Source organism: Myotis daubentonii, chromosome 14, assembly GCF_963259705.1.
Source record: "Myotis daubentonii chromosome 14, mMyoDau2.1, whole genome shotgun sequence".
Taxonomy (NCBI): Eukaryota; Metazoa; Chordata; class Mammalia; order Chiroptera; family Vespertilionidae; genus Myotis; species Myotis daubentonii.
The window spans coordinates 56,616,812-56,636,036 of record NC_081853.1 but is presented as its reverse complement, the minus strand read 5'-3'; the positions used below and the strand labels follow the sequence as shown (position 1 = coordinate 56,636,036).

Genomic DNA, 19,225 nt, shown 5'->3' with positions numbered 1-19,225 from the left:
GGTGAGGTCAGCCAAGTCACAAAAGGATGCATTTTGTCTGAGTCCACGTATATGAGGGACCTCGGAGAGACAACTCTGTAGAGACAGGAAGTAGCACAGAGGTCCCAGGGGTGGGGCAGGGGAGGAAGTGGGGAGCCGTGTTTAATGGGGAGTTTCTGCTCAGGGTGGTGAACAGGCCTGGAGGTGGTGGTGGTGGTGGTGGTGGTGGTTGTGCATCGCTGTGACTGTCCTCCAGCCACTGCATAGTGCACTCAGTGATGGTAGAGATGACACATTTAATTGCTTGTATATTTCACCAAAATGAGAAAAGTTTAAAAAATAAACAGAGCCTGGCCGGCGCAGCTCCGTGGTTGAGCGTCGATCTATGAACCAGGAGGTCACGGTTCCATTCCCAGTCAGGGCACATGCCCGGGTTGCAGGGTCCATCCCCAGTGGGGGGCATGCAGGAGGCAGCCGACCCATGATTCTCTCTCATCATGGATGTTTCTCTCTCTCTCTCTCTCTCTCTCTCTCTCTCTCTCTCTCTCTCTCTCTCCCTTTCCCTTTCTCTCTGAAATCAATAAGAATATACTTAAAAATATATTAAAAAGTAAATAAAGAGAACACGCTCCCTTCTCATTCAGCGTTTCCTGCTCCTGGGGGATTTTCCCGGGTTGATTGGCGGGAGCAGCTTTACCATGAGCCCCACATCAGGGGTGCCGCCTCCCACCGAAAGCAAGGAAGCGTCAGGCTTTAAAAATAGCTCATCGCCAGCTTTCCTTCACTAAGGGCTCAGGCTGGCATTCCCCTCAGGTATTCCACATGAGCGAGATCTGGCGGGAGGGAAAGAGGGAGTGAGTCACCGACTTGGCAGGTGAGGTCATGGTGGGGTGACCGTCTGCACAGAGCAGCTCCCGCCTCCCACACCTCCCCCTCCCGGGGCAGCCGGGTCACCCGCCGGCTGAGCTGCAAGTCTAGCAGCTTTGGTGCGATGTTCAGTGGGAGACATTCCTCTTCATGACTCAGTGACTCGACATCCCAGCAGATGGGCTCCTGAGGCCTCGGGGGACCGAAGCCGGCGCTGGGGTCGGGACCCGGGGCTGCCAGGGCAGGGTCCGCAGCCCTGGGAAGGGCGGGCAGGGGCTCGCGTCCCGTCCGCTGGAATGCTAGCTATCTGGGACATGGTGGGACGGACCGGCGGGTCTTGCCGGTCCTGGTTCAGACACCCCAAGAGAGTGGCACCCGGAAGCGGGCAGTAAATATTTGCTGAACGGCTCCTGCTCTGCAGGAGGCAGCGGCCAGCACACGTCCCCAGCGCCGCAGAGACAGACATGCAGCCTTGCTGGGCGTTCACAGCTCTGGCAAGTTCTCGCGGGGCCGCCGGAAACGGCGCGGGGCGTATTTTCGTGGCACTGACACAGGTTTCATGTGGACAGCTCTGGTTGGCACCAAGCACCCTAATGTTTACGCAGGTAACCAGGTGATTAGTAAGTGGCCATGGGCAGGGCTCCCCTGAACGTGTTTGCACACTCATTCAGCAACCATTAACCGAGGCACCGTCTCCAGAAGATGAAAGCGCAAGAAAGAGAAAGTTTTTTATTTGTTTGTTTTGCCTTTTTCCTCTTCCGTCTCTATACTGTTGAGTCAGTCTGGTCTGGTTTAAGGTACACGAGCCTTGCATTAGTCAACCAGGTACTCTTGGTTGCAAGGGACAGAAATGGGATTTAAATCAGCGAGAGGGGGAAAGACAGGCAGGGGGCTGCTTCAGGCATGGCTGTATCCAGGTGCCCAAGCGATAGTGTTAGGGATCTGCTGTTCTCTGGTTCTCAGCTCTGCCTTCGTAGGCTCATGATGAGGGTGTGGTAGGGGTGGCGAGAATCTTCCCAGGAGCTCTGGGCCCACATTCTAGCAGCATAACCACCTCACCTGAGAGAAATCTTCTTTCTCAACAGAAATACCACACAGGCTGGGAAAGAAAGGCTGTTTCCAGGATGAAAGGGAAGGGTTGCTGGGAGGCAAAAAGCAATAGGTGTCCACTCCCTGCGCAGAAATGCGAGCCTGCGGGAGGGAGGGCTGTGGGTCAGGAGGCGGGAGCTGGTTTGTCTGTGAGTCAGCCTGGGGAGGAGCGGGGGAGGGTGGGCGCTGGGCCTCAGCCGGTCCGAGTGGACTCCGCTCTGCTCGCGCTGCATGCTGACAGGGCCAGGTGCTGGGTGTGAGCGACGCGGCACTGCGGCCACCGTGCTGACTGGACAGCTCTGCGAGGGCTTTTAGCTGCAGTGACCGGTGTAGAGGAGGCCGCTGCGGGCAGAGGGACTCAGTGACCTACCCAGGGCCACTGCGCAAGCGGTCCTCAGCCCACGGCCTCTGGCCTCCCCAGGGCTGTGTTCACCCTCATAAATTCCAGTGTCTCCCCCACTCTGGCTGTTCCCCAGGAAGGGGCTGCAGGAGAACGGGATTCACCCTCCCTGAGGCTTCTGGGCCAGGCACCCATCCTTGCCTGACCCATCCCCCCTGCCCCCATCACCCTTGCCCCCATCCCCCCTGCCCCCATCAACCCTGCCCCCATCCCCCCTGCCCCCATGCCTGCCTGCACGGAGCACTGTTGGTTTCACCTGAACCCCACTGTGGCTGGGGGGCTGCTCACCCCCTCTCAGCAGGTTCAGGCTCGGCCCCCTCCTGACCTCTCCGTCACCCCTCCCTCCGGCCGCCTGGGGAGCTGTGAGGCAGCGGAAAGGGAAAGGAAGTGAGGCGGCCTGGGGGCGGGGGTGAGATCAGCACCTTGACTTTGGACGAGGACGAGTTGTAACTGGAAATGCCTGAGGTTCCGAGGGGAGCTTTACCCGATTGATCGATTGATCGATTGATCGATCAGGGCTGGGCTGGGGCTGGGGGTGGGGGTGGGGCTGGCCCGCAGCCGCAGGAGGAGACCTGAGGAAGGATGGGGGAGGGGGGCTGGAAGCGCTCCTTGATGCCCATGTCATGGTGCTCTGGCCTGGGGGACAGACACTCAGGTGGCTGCGCCGTGCCGCCCTCCGCACACACGCCCTGTGCCAGCTCCTGGGTGTGTGTGAGCGCCGTGCCCGCACCCACCTGCCTGCAGTGAGGGCCCCGCCCAGGCTGCTCCACGGGCCCCACCTCCGGGCCTGCCGTGGGGTTGGGGTCTCCCCTCCCGGGCGGCTCCCCTGGAAGCAGAAGCTGCCTCCCATTCACCCGACCTCAGGAGGCTGGGCAGGGGGGACGGTGCACCCGGAGCTTGCACTGAGTTCCACTCAACCCGGAGAAGGAGCCTTCACCACCCCATCCTGCGGATGGGCAAACTGAGGGCCAGGCTCACTGACGGAAAGACGCAGCGTCTGCGGACTGAGCCAGCATCTCATCGTGCCGACTGCAGTCACCCCTGAAGGGCCTGGCACCTGGGCCCGGGACCCCCTCGCCCTGCCCAGGCCTTCTCGCGCCCCCGGTTACCTGGGAGGCCGTTAAAGCGCAGATTCCGAACCAGCAGGGCTGGGAGGCGCCTGAGCCCACATTTCTGACCGTCCCCGGGCGATGCGGTGCTGCCCGCGGGGACCCACTGGCCGGCCAGGCTCCCGCTTCTGTTGTCCCCGAGGAGCTGGGTCCTCCGCGGTGGCCGCCCCACGGCTGTGCCGAGTCTGAGAGGCCACGGGTTCCGAACATTTAGTGGGAGGAGACGATGTACAATCTCTGTGGTAACCTCCTGTGTGCATCACATGTGGCGGTGACCGTGCTGTGGCTGTCCTAGGTGAAATACAACGTGTTTGAGAGTGAATGTATCTCCCCTGCATCTTTTTTTTTTAAAATATATTTTATTGACTTTTTACAGAGAGGAAGGGAGAGGAATAAAGAGTTAGAAACATCGATGAGAGAGAACCATTGATCAGCTGCCTCCTGCACACCCCCTACTGGGGATGTGCCCGCAACCAAGGTACATGCCCTTGACCGGAATCGAACCTGGGACCCTTCAGTCCGCAGGCCGACGCTCTATCCACTGAGCCAAACCGGTTAGGGCCCCTGCATCTTTTTACTACTGAGTCCCAGGGCAGGACAGCTGAGCGGGAGGCCGGCAGGGCGTGTCCCTCGCGGAGCTCTGGCCCATGGGGGGGGGTCCCACCCGGCGGGGGGGCACTAGGTGAGGTCTGGAGGCATCGCGGGAGGTAATGTCCAGGGCGCTGCTGCCCGAGGTGCCGCTAAGCAGAAGACAGCCCCTCGCAGCCGAGAGGGACCCAGCCCCAGGGTCGTGCCCAGGTGGCAGAATGCTGGTCTGGGATCATCCCCGCCGGCACCTGAGCCCCAGGAGACCAGGGGTCGCCTGCCCGTGGCTCCCAGCCCAGGGCCCGGGATGGGGTGGGCACAGTGAGTGTCTCTCTCCACCGAGCCAGCCGGGCGGCGTGGGTCCTCCGTGCAGATCCGAACAGGCCCCAGCGGGGGCCGCGGAGCCAGGCGTGAGGCAGCTCCGCCCGGGACAGGCCGGGGCAAGGCAGCCTCGTGTCTTGGCTGCAGCCCGGGCCGAGGCCCAGAACCCGGCCCAGCCACTCGGGCACTGCCGGGCACAGGGCTGGGAACCGGCCCACTGAGGGCCTGCCCCGCCCCGCCCAGCGGCCGCCTTGCTGGCCAGTGACTTTATTTACCTCCCGTGGCTCCGGCCCACCCGCTGCCTCCCCTCACGGCCCGGCGGAAACCCAGGTTCGGGAGCCCTGCCGGGTTTCTAAGGAACAGCCTTCTGGTGGGTGGGGAGGGGGAGGCCGGAACCAGGTGGGTCCCCCAGGGTGTGCGAGGGAAGGAGGCGGCGGACTCACGGCTCTTGTGTAGAAAACCCTTGCACCTTCCGAGGAGTCTGGACCTGGGCCTGCTCCCTGCACCCGGCACTCCCTGGGGTGGCTTCCTCCCCGAGTCTGGGTTTGGCAGCCCTGCCCCCCCCGCCCCCCCCCCCCCCCCGTGTGACCTGGGGAAGTGAGGGACGTCTGGGCCTCCATATCCTCCATGTCCTCTCCTATAGAGTGGGGCGGGGAGAGGAGCAGGGGCTGTGTGACCTCTGAGCCTCAGGGCCCCCCTCTCTCTCTCTCTCTCTCTCTCTCTCTCTCCTGCAGGAAAAGACTGGCTCCCAGCAGGGCCTAGTTTTTCTCCTGCCACCCTCTTGCCTCTTGACCCCCAACCTCACTCCTTGTCACGAGGGTCAGCTGCACCGCGCCGCCTGCTGTCCTGTCAGTGCGCCTGCGGCCTCTGGACACGGCCTGCGGCTCTTCCACGGAGCTTTCTACAGCGGAGCTGCGTGTGGGCTGTGTGTCCTCGGACAAGCCCCTCACCCTCTCTGTGTCTGTTTCCTCCTCTTCTTCTTGTTTTAAAGATACATCTTTTTTAAAAAAAATGTTCTTATTGATTTTGGAGAGGAAGGGAGAGATAGAAACACCAATGATGAGAGAGAATCATGGATCAGCTGCCTCCTGCACACCCCACACTGGGGACCAAGCCCGCAATCCGGGCCTGTGCCCTGACCAGGAATCGAGCGGAGACCTCCTGGTTCATAGGTCCATGCTCAACCCCTGAGCCACGCCGGCCGGGTTCAGTCTCCTCTGCTTAGAAACCAGAATAATAATGCTGGCTCAACAAGATGGGTGTAGGGCTATTAACAGCCTGTCCAACACCTGGAAGGCAACAAGAGGAGAAGTCCACGCCCTCATTAGGGTCTTTCTGGAACCTGTTCCCACTCACTTCCCAGGAATCGGCTCCGCGGTCACCCTCCTCCAAGAAGCCTTCCCTGATTCGCACCTGCCAGCTGCGGGAGCCGCCCCTCCTCTGGTGCTGACTCACCGGGGACTCACGTCTGGCATCACCCTTATCACAGGTGTGGTAACTATCTATTTATTTGTCTTGCGCCCTCAACAGCCTGTCACTTCCTCTGGGCAGGAGGTTGGACATGGACCGGGGACCGCCGGCCGGCCCAAACCGCAGGCTGCTGTGCGGCTACAGGGCGGCTGGGAGGCACTTGAATAGGATGTGGAACTTGTGGAAATAGAATGAAACACTAAGAAATCAAGTCTATGAAAAACACCTACAAAATAAAGGCCGTTGACACAATAGGATGACTTCACATACAAACCTGGCTTTCCAGGTGTTCCTGGAAAATCAGGAGCTGTGGCACCAGCCACCACCCCCACCCACACCTGCCGGAGCACCACCTCCAGGCAGGCAGTCAGGCACCTGGCTGCAGGCCCGCCCAGCGTGGCAGCTCACACCCTCCGTCCCTCGAATAGGCTGACCTCCAAGCCTATCTGCTCCGTCGGCGGTCATCACAGCCCCCAGCTGCAGCGCACACACACCCCTGAGGAGAGGGCGGGTCTCGGGCATCCCCCGTTCCTGACAATAAATGCTCAATAAATATTAACCGTCCTGGCACGCTCTCTCTCTCTTTCTCTGTTTTTTTTTTTTTTTTTTTTTTTTTAAATTATTTTTAAAAATTTTTATTGCTTTCAGAGAGGAAGGGAGAGGGAGAGAGAGAGAAACATCAATGATGAGAGAGAATCATTGATCGGCTGCCTCCTGCAGGCCCCCCCGACTGGGGATGGAGCCCTGACTGGGGATCTAACCGCGACCTCCTGGTCGACACTCAACCACTGAGCAGCACTGGCCGGGCTTCCTGTCCCTCCTCCGAGTCTTTTTCTCCTTCTCGCGTGTCTCTCTCTGCATTTCTCATGCCCTGTCTTGTTGGACTCTCTCTTCTCTCCTTTTTCTTCTCTTCCTCCCCCTCCTCCTCTCTCCCTCCTGCCTCGTGCCTTCTTACCAACCACGACTAAACCAACACCTGTGTGGGGAAGAGAGCTTTCATAACTCAGTGGTGGGGCGTGCAGAGACCCCACCAGCCAGGCACCCCCCTCCACACGTGGGGAGCACTCCCCCCCACAGAGCCCGGGAGGTGGGTGCCTTTCAGCAGACAGGCCTGCGGAGAGGAGACTGGATGGGGGAGCGGGGGGAGCTGTGTGTCCGTCCGTTTGGAGAGAAGGACATGAGCACACCTTCCGCCAAACAGTCCCTCTCCTGTATGTGCTCAAAGCCCACGAAACCCACGTGTCCTGCAGGGAGGGAAGCATTTTGAATGAAGGGAAATTACCAGGAGTCACTGGGACTCACGGAGTTGTTGAAAGAGGGGGGGGAGAGGAGGGAGGGGGGGAGGGAGAAAGGGGTGGCCGGCTTTTCAACACCTGAAGTGAGCCCTCAGCAGCTCAGGCTCAGGCACTGCCTGCTCGGCTGATGGAATGAGGAAGCCCCGCTGAGGAAGGAGGAGGAGGAGGAGGGAGAGGGAGGAGGAGGAGGGGGAGCCCATGCAGAGGCGGCTGCCCAGGTGCAAACCCCAGACTGGGCTCCGCCCTCTTTTCACCTGGTTTCCAGAGGCGTGTTCCCACGTGCGGAGGGGAAGCGTTCAGACAGAGCTGTTGGTGGCGGTGAGTCGGGGCCCCACCCAGCCCCCCACCCAGCCCCCCCAGACCCACAGGGCCTCTCCCTGTGCCCAGGGCGTGGCGGCTGCTGGCGGCTTCAGGAGAGCCAGGCGGCCGGGGCCTGGGAGGCACCGCCACAGCCTGTGGCCACAGGTCGAGCTCCAGGGCCTGTTCCCGTCCGTCTGGCAGTCGAGGGGGCCTGGCTGCTGCGCGCGTGCCGTGTCAGTGTCCACCTCGCAGAGGAACCGCGGGCCCGGGAGTGGGCGGCCCGGCTGGAAGACGCCCCAGCTTCCCGCCCACCCCCTGCGCCTGGGAGCCTGGAGGGTGGCCGCCCTGTGGCCCGCGGCACCCCCAGCGCCGGGCGAGCGGGCTGCTAGACTCGGCGCAGTAACCAGTCACGGGGAGCGGGCTAGCTGCTCGCAGGCGCTCCCGTCCCTCTGTGACCCTGCCCCTCATCAGCGCAGTGGGATCCTGCCAGCAAAACACAGACTGAGGCCCCCCCTCGGGGAAGTAAGATATCGGGCCTCCAGCCTGCAGCTGTCACTCACACACGGCAGAGGTGCGAATGGGGGGACATGGTCCGATTCGATGAGTCCGCAGCTTCTGTTGCTGGCAGTTCCAGGGGTGTTCCATGGGTGTTACTATTATTTTTTTAATTAACATTTTTAATTTTTTAAAATTTACTTTTCTTTTTTATATATATATTTTTAATTTTTAAAAAATATATTTTATTGATTTTTTACAGAGAGGAAGGGAGAGGGATAGTCAGAAACATCGATGAGAGAGAAACATCAATCAGCCGCCTCCTGCACACTCCCTACTGAGTATGTGCCCGCAACCAAGGTACATGCCCTTGACCAGAACCGAACCTGGGACCCTTGAGTCTGCAGGCCGACGCTCTATCCACTGAGCCAAACTGGCCAGGACTCTTTTTTATATTTTTATTGATTTCAGAGAGAAAGGGAGAGGGAGAGAGAGATAGGAACATCAAAGGTGAGAGAGCATCATGGATCGGCTGCCTCCCGCATGCCCCACACTGGGGATCAAGCCCGCAACCCAGGCATGTGCCCTGACCGAGAATGGAACCGTGACCTCCTGGTTCATAGGTCGATGTTCAACCACTGAGCCATGCGGGCCGGGCTAGATTTTTTATTGATTTTTAGAGAGAGAGCAATGGAGGGGGAGAAAGAGAAACATCAATGTGAGAGCAAATCCATCGGCTGCCTCCTGCACGCCCCGCACTGGGGACGCAGCCCGGAACCCGGGCCTGTGCCCTGACCGGTATCGAACCAGCAGGTTTTGGTTGCATGGGTGACACCCAACTTGCTGAGCCCCACCCGCCAGCCCAGGCGCCACTTTAGGAAGTCGGTGAGGTGACCTGGTGCAGAGCTCCATGCTCCCACCTGCCCACCCGCCGCTCTGGGGCGATCCTGGGCCAGCACCTCCTCTCCCTGAGCTCGTTTTCCTACGTGAGGTTTCCATGAGACCCAGCCTGCGCTGGCCCAGCACACAGTAGGTGCTCAGTTCCCATGAGCCAGGATCACGGTTCCCTCCACCCCACCCTGAGCGGCAGACGCCTCTCCCCCTCCCCGGGGTGTGAAAGAGGAAACCGGAGCGGCCAGGTGGAGGGGCGGGTCTGGTGGCAGAACCAGAACGAGACACCTCGGCCCCAGGGCCCCGGCAGCTGCCAGAAATAAGGTGACGGTGGCTACTGCACCCCGGCCCCCCCCGCCCCCCCCACCAGGAGAAGTGAAACACGACCCCATCCGCGTCAGAAAGATGAGAAGGAACCCGCCCACCGAGCTGAGCAGAGTCGAGTGGCCCCCGACTCCGGGGCAAGGTCAAGTCCGGGCGGCCAGAGGGTGGAGGGGCGGAGGATAGTGTGACAGGAGGGGCTGGTGGCGAGGCACAGGGGTGAAAGCCGGCGAGAAAGAGGAAGGAAGCCCTTTATCGAATTCAGTTCGTGAGAACAGGGAGGGAAGTCGTTTGCATTTGGCCAGACACCTCGGCCATGACCTCCCTCTCTCTCTGGACAGGGTTCCCTGCGAGCTTGATGTCCACAAGTCTCTGGGGAGAAACCTTAAGGCCCCGACCCTTCGAAGCGGTGCTCGCCCCACCCATGTCCCTCTCCGAGGCTTTCGCACCAGCACCGGTGGCGAGGGGCCGGGGCCGGGAAGTGTTTGAGCTGGTGTTTCCCACGCTGTCAGCCTGTCCAGTTCACAGGGCTGGCCCCTGGCCCCTGGCCCCTGGCCCCAGCCCTGCCATTGGCCAGCTCTGCGCCCCAGGGGCTCCCCTCGCTGGCCTCAGTTTTCCCATCTGTAAAGTGGACATGCCCAGGCCGCATCTGCCTTTCAGTCCTGCTCTTCCTTTCCTTCCAGAGCAAAGGGCGTGTGTGGAATTCGAAGGCAACAGTCACTCGGATCAAATGTGAACGTTAGTCAACAGCCCGGCCCTGAGCTCAGCTTCCGGAGGCAGCGCAGGCGGCCGGGGAGCTGAGGTCCCAAACCCCCGCAGCAAACAAGTGTCCGTCCCTCCCACGCGGCCGCTCCCTTCCGGAGCCTTCTGCGCGTCTGTGGGGAGCAGCTGCGCTCCGGCTCAGCTCCGAGGCCGAGCGGGTCCTAGGCCTCAGGACCGGCCAGGTGCTCCATGGAGCCAATGGCGACCCTCTCCCTCCTCCTCAAACCCGACCTCGAGGCTCCGAGAGGCCCCTGGCTCAGGGTCACCCAAGGGCAGGTGACAGAGGACATCGCACCCAATCGGGGTGACTCCTTTCCACAGAGCCACTCTGTTCAGACCAACACTGGGTGATTGCATTATGGGTAATTTTGTTTCTTTTCTTTTTTTTTTTAAATTAAAAACATCTCCCCCTTGGAATGGATTAGTTGCATTTTAAAAAGGAAGTAACCAATCAAAGCATTTACCAGTGACACTGTGGATTGTCTGGAATTTGATTTAAATGTATCCAGTTTGGGGGCAGGAGCAGAAATAAAATAAAATTGTCCATAAATGGATCATTCTTGAAATGAGGTATTGGGTAGGACTCTCTTCTTTCTTAAATATATTTTTACTGATTTCAGAGAAACATCAGTGATGAGAGAGAATCATGGGTCGGCTGCCTCCTGCACGCCCCCCGCTGGGGATGGAGCCCGCAACCCGGGCCTGTGCCCTGACCGGGAACTGGACCTCCTGGTTCATCGGGCGATGCTCAACCACTGAGCTACACCGGCCAGGCGGCTGTGAGGTTCTTAATACTGTGCTCTCCCACTGTGAGTATGTTTGAAAATGTCCGTGGTCACTTAAAAATGAATTTAAATTTCACATTTAGAAAGGAACGAATTTAGGAGCAAGAAATCGGCCTTGGCAAGGCCCCGTGGAGGGCGGCAGCGTGTACCCCCCCCCCCGCCCCCCAGGCCCCAGCAGAAAGCACTCCGGGGCTGCCCGGAGGAGGCGGCCACTGCGGCCGCCCTGGCGCTGCCCTCCTGGACACGGGGCCCTTCTACCTCCGCCTCCGAGAGAACGCGGCCCCCTCTGCCGCCCCGTGCGGGCTGCGGGCTGCGGGCCGGGCTTTCTGAGGCTGCACTGCGGTTTGGGGGTGGACTTGGGGCCCAGATGCGGCCCAGGGTCGCCCGCTAGGACATTTGGAGAGTCTCTCTGTGTTAGCAGCAGCAGCAGCAGCACCGTGGCTGCCCTCGGCCAGGGACGAGCTGAGGGACTGCAGCCGGGCCTCTCAGCCCCGCCAAGCGAGCCAGCGCCGTGGGCAGCCAACCACCCACCCGTGCCTGCGCTCAGCGGCCACTGCTTCGGGGAGCAGGGATCTCGGACCGACAGCCCTCGCCGAGAGCCCTACCTCCTGCACTTGAACTCGGAGTTCCTGGCCTCCGTTTCACGGAGGAGGGCGCAGTGCCCACAGGGGAGGCTGCAAACGCGGCCGAACGCCTGGTTCTCCAGCCGCTTTTCTCTCTAGGCCTCCTGTTTCCTTCTGAACCCGAACGGCTTCCTCCCCTGCAGACCTGCAGGGGGCAGGGGACACTGGTGGGCACTTCGCCTTCGTCGTCCTCCAAACATCGTGTCCTCTGTCCGCCCCAGAGACCAGTCCCCGGCACAGCTGCCGAGGGGCAGGCCCGGCCTGTGTGAAGCCACCCGGTCCTGGTGGCCGGGGCGGGTGGGGGCAGGGCCTCGGTAGGGACCTGTGCTTGCACCTCTACACGTTGAGTCCCACAGTGTCAGAGCTCAAAGGGACCCTTTGGGCCTCACCTTACAGGGGGGCCACCAAGGCGCAGAGGAGGCCTGGACGTGGCTCAGCGTCATGGTGAGTCAGCGCCAGGCCGACTGGAAGCCAGCTCCCTCGACAGGTGCGGAGGGAGTGGGGAGAGATCGGAGGGAGATTAGGGCGAGGGCCGAGGCGGGGACACAGCCCTCTGGGGACGGTATCCGACTGCGATGGTGTCCCCGAGGCTGCCAGGGGTCAGCGCAGGACACGGAGCGTCCTCGGGGCTGAGGGGAAGGGAAGGCAGAGGACACCGGCCTTTCTCGAGGGGGGTGGGGGGCGAGGGGGGGCGGGGCAGGTCCCTGAACTGGAACCGCTCCGGATCCAGCCTGGCCACGGATTTTTCAGACACGAAGTGGTATTTCTTGTTCTGGGCCCAGCCAAGCTGGAGGCCCTTGGCCGAGAGCCAGGCCAGCCTGTGCCGTCAGCAAGCCACCGCCAGCCGGGGCGGGCCGGGGGCGAAGTCCGAGAGACGGCCGGTTCCCCTGCCCAGGCCTCCCTCCGGCGCTGGGGCGGCCGCCTGGGGTTTTTCTGCCTCTGGGCCGACATCACAGCTCCGAGGTCATGCGGCCCCGGCCCCCCGGCCTGGCCCTGAGCTGGAAAATCCCTCGGAGCCCAGCAGCCGTGACCAGAGAGGCAGGAAACGGTGACACCCAAGGCACGCAGGGCGTAGAGTGTGGTTGGGAGGGCGGGGCTCAGAGGGTGGAGGAGGACGGGCGCGGCAGGAGGCCGGGGAGGAATCCGGGGAAGGAGGCCTTGGAGTGTCACAGCCGCTGCCCTTCCCACGGGCTGTGCCTGCTTCCGGCCCAGAGTGCCTCCTGGCCTGGAGGTGCCATGGTGCCTCTTGGGGGACCCTGACCGATGAAGTTTTAGTAGATGTAGCGACGGTAATACAAGTCGTCGTTGTGGCTAATAGTTATCCAGCCCGGCCAGGGTGGCTCAGTGGTTGAGCGTCCATCCAAGAGCCAAGAGGTCACGGTTTGATTCCTCGTCAAGCCCACATGCCCGGGTTGCGGGCTTGATCCCCACCCAGTAGGGGGCGTGCAGGAGGCAGCTGACCAATGATTCTCTCTCATCACTGATGTTTCTATCTCTCCCTCTCCCTTCCTCTCTCTGAAATCAATAAAAATATATTCAAAAAAAAGTTATCAAGCACTTTCTAGATACCGGGTTTGGGGATCTAGTACAGTGCCTGGCACACAGGAAGCCCTCAGTGGATGGCAGCCTTATTTTAACCCACACACCCATGCGAAGATGAATCTTACACAGGTATTAACCCCATTTGACAGATGGGGAAACCGAGGCTCAAAGAGCACACATTCTTTTCCCGATGTCGTACAGCTGCCTGTTTGTCCACAACTATGTGTTGAGTCCCCGCCATACGGTGGCCGTGTACGGCGTTGGGGACGGAGCCTGGGCGTGGGCCCTGCTCTCAGGGTTGTTTGTGTCCGTCCCAGTGAAGCGAGTCCGACTGTGGACAAACGAGCTAAATCGATGAGGGAGGTCAGGGCCAACTGGCAAGCAGGACGGCAGCGGTGAGTACGGTGTGTTCTAGAAAGGATGCTAAGCAGAGGCCTGTTTTCCGAGGTGACGTTGGAACTAGGGCTGGAGGGGGAGAAGGAGCCTGGGAAAGGCTGTTCCCAGCAGGACCCGCAGCGAGAGCAAAGGCCCTGGGGTGGGAATAAACCTGGTTTCCGGGAGGCCCAAGGAGGGGTGTGGGAGGAGGGGCCTGAAAGAGGGCAGCCGGGGTCCCTGGGTCCCAGCTGCCTCCTCCAGGCCCAGGGCAGGGACGGGATGCCAGGAGCTGTCGGTGGCCTGGCCGAGGCTGAACTTCAGTCTGGGAAGTGCAGCCTCCAGGCCCGGCCCGGGCTCCGCCCCTTTGGCCCAGGTCTCAGCCCTGCCTCGGAGCTGGGCGTGCTCAGGGGCGCCTGCCCTGGCCCCTCCGCCCTCCCCGTCACAGGACAGGCAGAGCCACTCCCCTGTCCCAGCCCAGGGGCCCTGGGGCCTGTGGTTTCCCGCTGAGCAACAGGAGAACGCCCAGGGCGGGCGAGGGGAGGTCAGCCCTAAGGAGGGAGCCGCCTCCCACACCCAGGGCTCTGCTCCCCAGGCCGCTCCCTCCCCCGCGTTAGCGTCAGCATCACCTGACCTGGCTTCAAACCCTACCCTCGTCCCGTGACCACAGGACAGTGTGTCTCCCAGTCCCCTCCCGGGGCCTCATTCCCTCACCTGCGCGATGGACGCATGCCTGCCCGCGCCCAGGCTGTGGGTGACAGGACCTGGGCCAGGAGTGTCAGCTGAGAGCTGGCCAGGCCCGTGCGTGGGGTCATTGCAGAGCAGCTCCGGGGGCCGGCGGCCAGGCAGCCACGCGGGACCTGAGCTTTGAAGGCCCCACGCTTCGTTGTAGGTCCAGCAATTGCTGTTCTGAAATACGTAAAATTTGCCCGGCCGGTGTGGCTCAGTGGCTGAGCGTTGACCTATGAACCAGGAGGTCACAGTTTGATTCTCAGTCAGGGCACAGGCCCCGGGTGGCGGGCTCAATCCCCAGTGTGGGGCGTGCCGGGAGGCAGCCGATCAGTGATTCTCTCTCATCACTGATGTTTCTCTCTCTCCCTCCCTCTCCCTTCCTCTCGAAAATCAATAAAAATATATTTTAAAAAAGAATATAGATTGTATATGATAGAAGACGGTGACTTTGAAAATTCTTTGAGTCACCATCATTTGCATTTTTGTCTCGGGGGCCCCCACACCAGGCAGGACCCGACCACTGTGTGCCAAATAGAAGGACCAGGCTCCTTCAGCTTCCGCGGTGACGGCTCCGGCGTCTCCCTGACCCGCCAGCCACCCCAGGTCTGACAGGACTTACCGTCCGGCCCTCTGGGTCTTGCCTGGAGCCAGTGATGAAATCTCTCCTCAGAGAACTGGGTCGGGTCTTCCAGGAAGCCGGCAGGGCCCGCGGGAGGGGCTGCGGGGAGCCGCGGGTCACCGCGATGGTTATCCAGATAAACCTTTCCTGTTCCCCTGCACGCGCACGGCCCTCCCTGGAGGCGGTCGTCCGCAGAGGGTCTCCGCCCCCCGGTGGGCTGATGGAGGGGGGTCCTTCGGGGTGGTCTCCGGGGCTCAGGGAGAGGAGACCCCCGCCCAGAACAGCACTAGCAGGTGGTTACCCGAGTGCCTACTGTGTGTCGGGCGCTGTTCCAGGCACTGGGGACCCAGCAGAAGGCACAGCAGACGACACCCCTGCCCGGGGTGGGGTGGGCCTCTGCCGGGGTCTGAGAAGCTTCTCCTGGGAATTCTCTTCCTGGAGGGCAGACCCTGGGGATCCCACCCACTGAGCCGGGACGCGCTGCGCCCACAAATGTTAGTGGGTTTTGTCAGGGACACAGTCAGGTACCTGTCAGCAGTTGCAGGTGGGAGCGTAATCCTGGCCCCCGGACTCCGTGGGGGGGAGTCTGTCTGGGAAAAGCCTCCAGGCGGGAGGGCAGCCTGGCCGTGGCCGTGGCCGGAGCCTCCCCGAGGGGCAGCTTACAGGAGCCTCTCCGAAGCTTCGGGGTCACACACTGGGAGGCGCCACGCGCAGGCCTCAGATCCTGCAACGCTCACAGCCCTTTCCCAGGCGAGTTCATCGCAGGTTGCAAATCCGCTGCCAGTGGAGTGCCTTCCGGACAGGACCGGCTGCAAGTCCTTCGGCCTGTGAAGACCTGGAGGCACGGACCCCCAGCCTAGTTCTTCCTTGAACACGCCTGGGCCGGGGCCACGTCCGGGGAACACGCCTGAGCCGGGGCCACATCCAGGGAACACGCCTGGGCCGGGGCCACGTCCGGGGAACACGCGTGGGCCGGGGTCACGTCCGGGGAACACGCCTGGGCCGGGGCCACGTCCGGGGAACACGCCTGGGCCGGGGTCACGCCCGGGAGGGACAGAAAGGGCCTCAGGACCCCACCCCGCGGCCTGGCCCCTCGCCTCAGGTCGCCTGAGGGACAGCTGCGCCTCCCAAATCAATTCCGAGTGTTGCCGGAGCCGCAGCCGCTGGTGGGAGGACAAGGGCTGACGAGAGGAAATTCCCCCCCGGGCAGGGGCCACCTCCGTCCAGTGACCCCGGGCCCAGCGCCTGGAACAGCGCCCCACCCTGGTGGGCTTTCAAGGAGCATTCGCTGAACAGCAGACCGCGCAGGAGCCAAGTGGGGGTGGAACCGACGGCAGGGAGCACCTGCGGCCGCTGCTTCGCCTGTGAACACGGCGGGCGCTCCACCTGTTCATGCTGCGGGTTTCGTTGATACAATGCGCTCTGAGAGGGCAGGCGTTTTTGCCTGTTTCTTTACGCCCTGCCGTATCCCCAGCGTCCAAAGCAGTGCCCGGCACACAGTAGGTGCTTAGGAAGCGGGCGGAGGAGCGGCTCCAAGGAGCGTGTGCCTCAGTTGTGTTAACAGCAAGGACTTTGATGTCGGGCCTGCGTTTGACTCCCGCCTCTGCTGCTCATTAGCCGTGACCTTGACAAAGTGCTGGAGCCTCAGTTTCCCCCGTGTCTGCCGTCAGGGGTCACTCTCTAACTCAGGGTGTCCCGAGGTCATGCACATAACGTGCTCCGCACGGTTCTAGGAACAGAGAAGAAGCTCCAGCCCGGCCGGTGTGGCTCAGTGGTGGAGCATTGACCTATGAACCAGGAGGTCACGGTTCGATTCCTGGTCAGGGCACAGGCCCGGGCTGCGGGCTCGATCACTAGCATGAGGCTTGCAGGAGGCAGCTGATCCCTGATTCTCTCTCATCATGGATGTTTCTCTCTCTCCCTCTCCCTTCCTCTCTGAAATCAATAAAAATATATTTAAAAAAAAGAAAATGCTGCCCTAACTGGTTTGGCTCAGTGGATAGAGCGTCAGCCTGTGGACTGAAGGGTCCCAGGTTCGATTCCGGTCAAGGGCATGTACCTTGGTTGCGGGCACATCCCCAGTAGGAGGTGTGCAGGAGGCAGCTGATCAATGTTTCTCTCTCATCGATGTTTCTAACTCTCTATCCCTCTCCCTTCCTCTCTGTAAAAAAAATCAATAAAATATATTTTTTAAAAAAAGAAAATGCTCCAAAGTTATTAAAATTCTCATGTGTCTAAGAGCCAGGATGCGTTTTTTTTAAAAAAAGACCATTTTTTCTTCAAAAGGACTTTAATTCCTGGATTTCCCTCCAAAGACCCCAGAGGTTGTTCTCCTGAAAGATGAGGCCATACGGAAAATAAATTCCTGTTAAACCTGCTCATGGCAACTTAGACTCCCCTGTGGGGCCCCCCGCCCCCAGCGGCAGGCCCGCAGGCCAGCGCCCCGTGTGCCTGGTGCGGCTTGATCCCGCTGCAGCGGGGTCTCCCGGGGGTGCCAGCTCTGCCCCGCCGCCGGGTCCTCCGCCGCCCTTTGAAGTTGGGATGTGCCTTTTCTCGTCTTGTGGTTGGCCCGGCCTCAAAGCTAACAAGCAGCCCGTTCCCTCCCCGGGGTGAAGCGGGTGCTCCGGAGATCGGAGGCGCAGATAGCGGGTGAAATCTAGTCCCCCGGCAAAGGCAGCCAGCAGATAGAGTGACCGCCCCGGGTGCTCCAGCCCTGGAGGCCTGTCCACCCAGCACAGCTGGCCCAGGCCTGGGTCTCAGCCAGCTCACAGGCCGGAATCCTGGGTCCCTTGGGCCTCGGGGCGTGGGCCTTAGAAACTGGTCATTATCAAGGGGAGAGTCTGTAGCTTTGAGAAGAAGACGGACGAGGCTGACCTTCCCGTGGACAGCAGGGCGGGGCCAGGACAGAGGGCCTCGGACGCTGAGGGCCGATTCAGTTGAGGGAGGAGGCAGGTGTGGGACACAGAGGACGCTCTCCGTGCGTGAAAGCAGTTACTATGCTGATCTGACAACAAGCAGAGTCCAGGCCTAAGTGTCCATCTCTCTCTGAGATTCAAAAGTCCTCCCCAGCCCGGCTGGCGTGGCTCAGGGGTTGAGGACCGACCCATAAACCAGGAGGTCACAGTTCGATTCCCGGTCAGGGCATATACCCTGGTTGTGAGTTCCATCCCCAGTGTGGGGCGTGCAGGAGGCAGCTGATCCATGATTCTCACTCATCATTGATGTTTCTCTCTCTCTCTCTCTCTCTCTCTCTCTCTCTCTCTCTCTCTCTCTCCCTTCCTCTCAGAAATCAATAAAAATATATTTACAAACAAAAACCAAAAGTCCTACCCAAGTTTAAGGCTCCTTTATAGTCCTCTTTGCAGAATTTTCTGGAGTTTAAATTTCCCCAGGCCTCGCTACCTCATGGGTCTCCTCCCCATCTGCTCCTCTCCACAGCCTGCTCTCCTTCAGCACGTGCGTCTGTAGCTACCTGGTATGCATTCGTTCATTCATTCAATCAAACATAGGCCATATAGCCCAGTGGTTATGAATGCACACGGGAGGCAGACGGCTGGAGGTCACCCTGACACCGCCTGTGAAGCTCAGGTAAGTTACCCATCTCCCCTCCCTGCCTCAGCCCTCTGATCTCTAAAATGGGCATAAGCGGACCAGCCTCATAAAGCTGGGTGACAGGCGGCTAAATGAATGCCCACACACATTTAGAAGAGTGCCCGGCACACAGCAAGCACTCACTAAAGAAGATGCTGGTCTTATTCTTTTCCAGCAAACGTACATTGAGCATCTAACTTATGCCCGACTCTGTGTATGTAGCTAGTACTGGGCTTTTCGGGATAAAAGGTAATGCCTGCCTTCCGGAACTCACAGGGCAGACCCCACACACTTCTCAGAGAGGAACTGAATTTTCTTCCCTAGATCCAAGCCCAAAAATCCAGGGAAAGATTCTGATTGGTCCATCTTGGGTCATGTGTTTATTCTCTGGATCAATCAGCTGGGGGCAGGGGGCAGCGGGGGTGGAATTACACGGCACAGACTCTGCCAGTAGGGGGCCTACTTAGGTACTAGGACCCCACGAGGGAGGGCCCCACTCCAGCCCCTGAGAATGCCTGCCCCGTCCTCTTCCCACTCTTAGGACTTGGCAGGAATGAATGTCATGGCCCCGCACAGATGGAAGTTCTGTGAGCACAGAAATGATGTCCAATGCTATTTTCATTCTTCTTTTCCCTCTCCCCCTGCACATCACACACAGGATGGTACCATCCGGCACACCGGTCCTGAGGTCATGGAACATCCCAGTTACGGTAAGAGATGGAAGAACTAGCCCGGCCGGCGTGGCTCAGCGGTTGAGCATCGACCTATGAACCAGGAGGTCACGGTTTGATTCCCGGTCAGGGCACATGGCCTGGCTGTGGGCTAGATCCCCAGTAGTGGGTGTGCAGAAGGCAGCCGATCCATGATTCTCTCTCATCACTGATGTTTCTATCTCTCTCTCTCCCTCTCCCTTGCTCTCTGAAATCCATTTTAAAAATAAATAAAGAGATGGAAAAACTCGGGTACGAGACCGACAGCATCTGCCCGCGGTCCCAGAGTTAGGCTAGGGTCCCTGCCCGTGGTTTCCGACGACTCTCCCAGGGAGACAGGCTCCAGGCCTCATCTCCAACAGCCCAG

The 19,225-nt window shown here is 60.4% G+C and overlaps 1 long non-coding RNA gene across 1 annotated transcript; it reads left to right on the top strand.

Moving 5' to 3' along the window:
* The first annotated feature begins 5,636 nt into the window (after nucleotides 1-5,636).
* On the top strand, nucleotides 5,637-6,390 carry LOC132215783 (uncharacterized). The gene is made up of 2 exons (XR_009448615.1): nucleotides 5,637-5,839; nucleotides 6,107-6,390. It is a non-coding gene; the product is annotated as an uncharacterized LOC132215783 (long non-coding RNA).
* The last annotated feature ends 12,835 nt before the right edge of the window (nucleotides 6,391-19,225 follow it).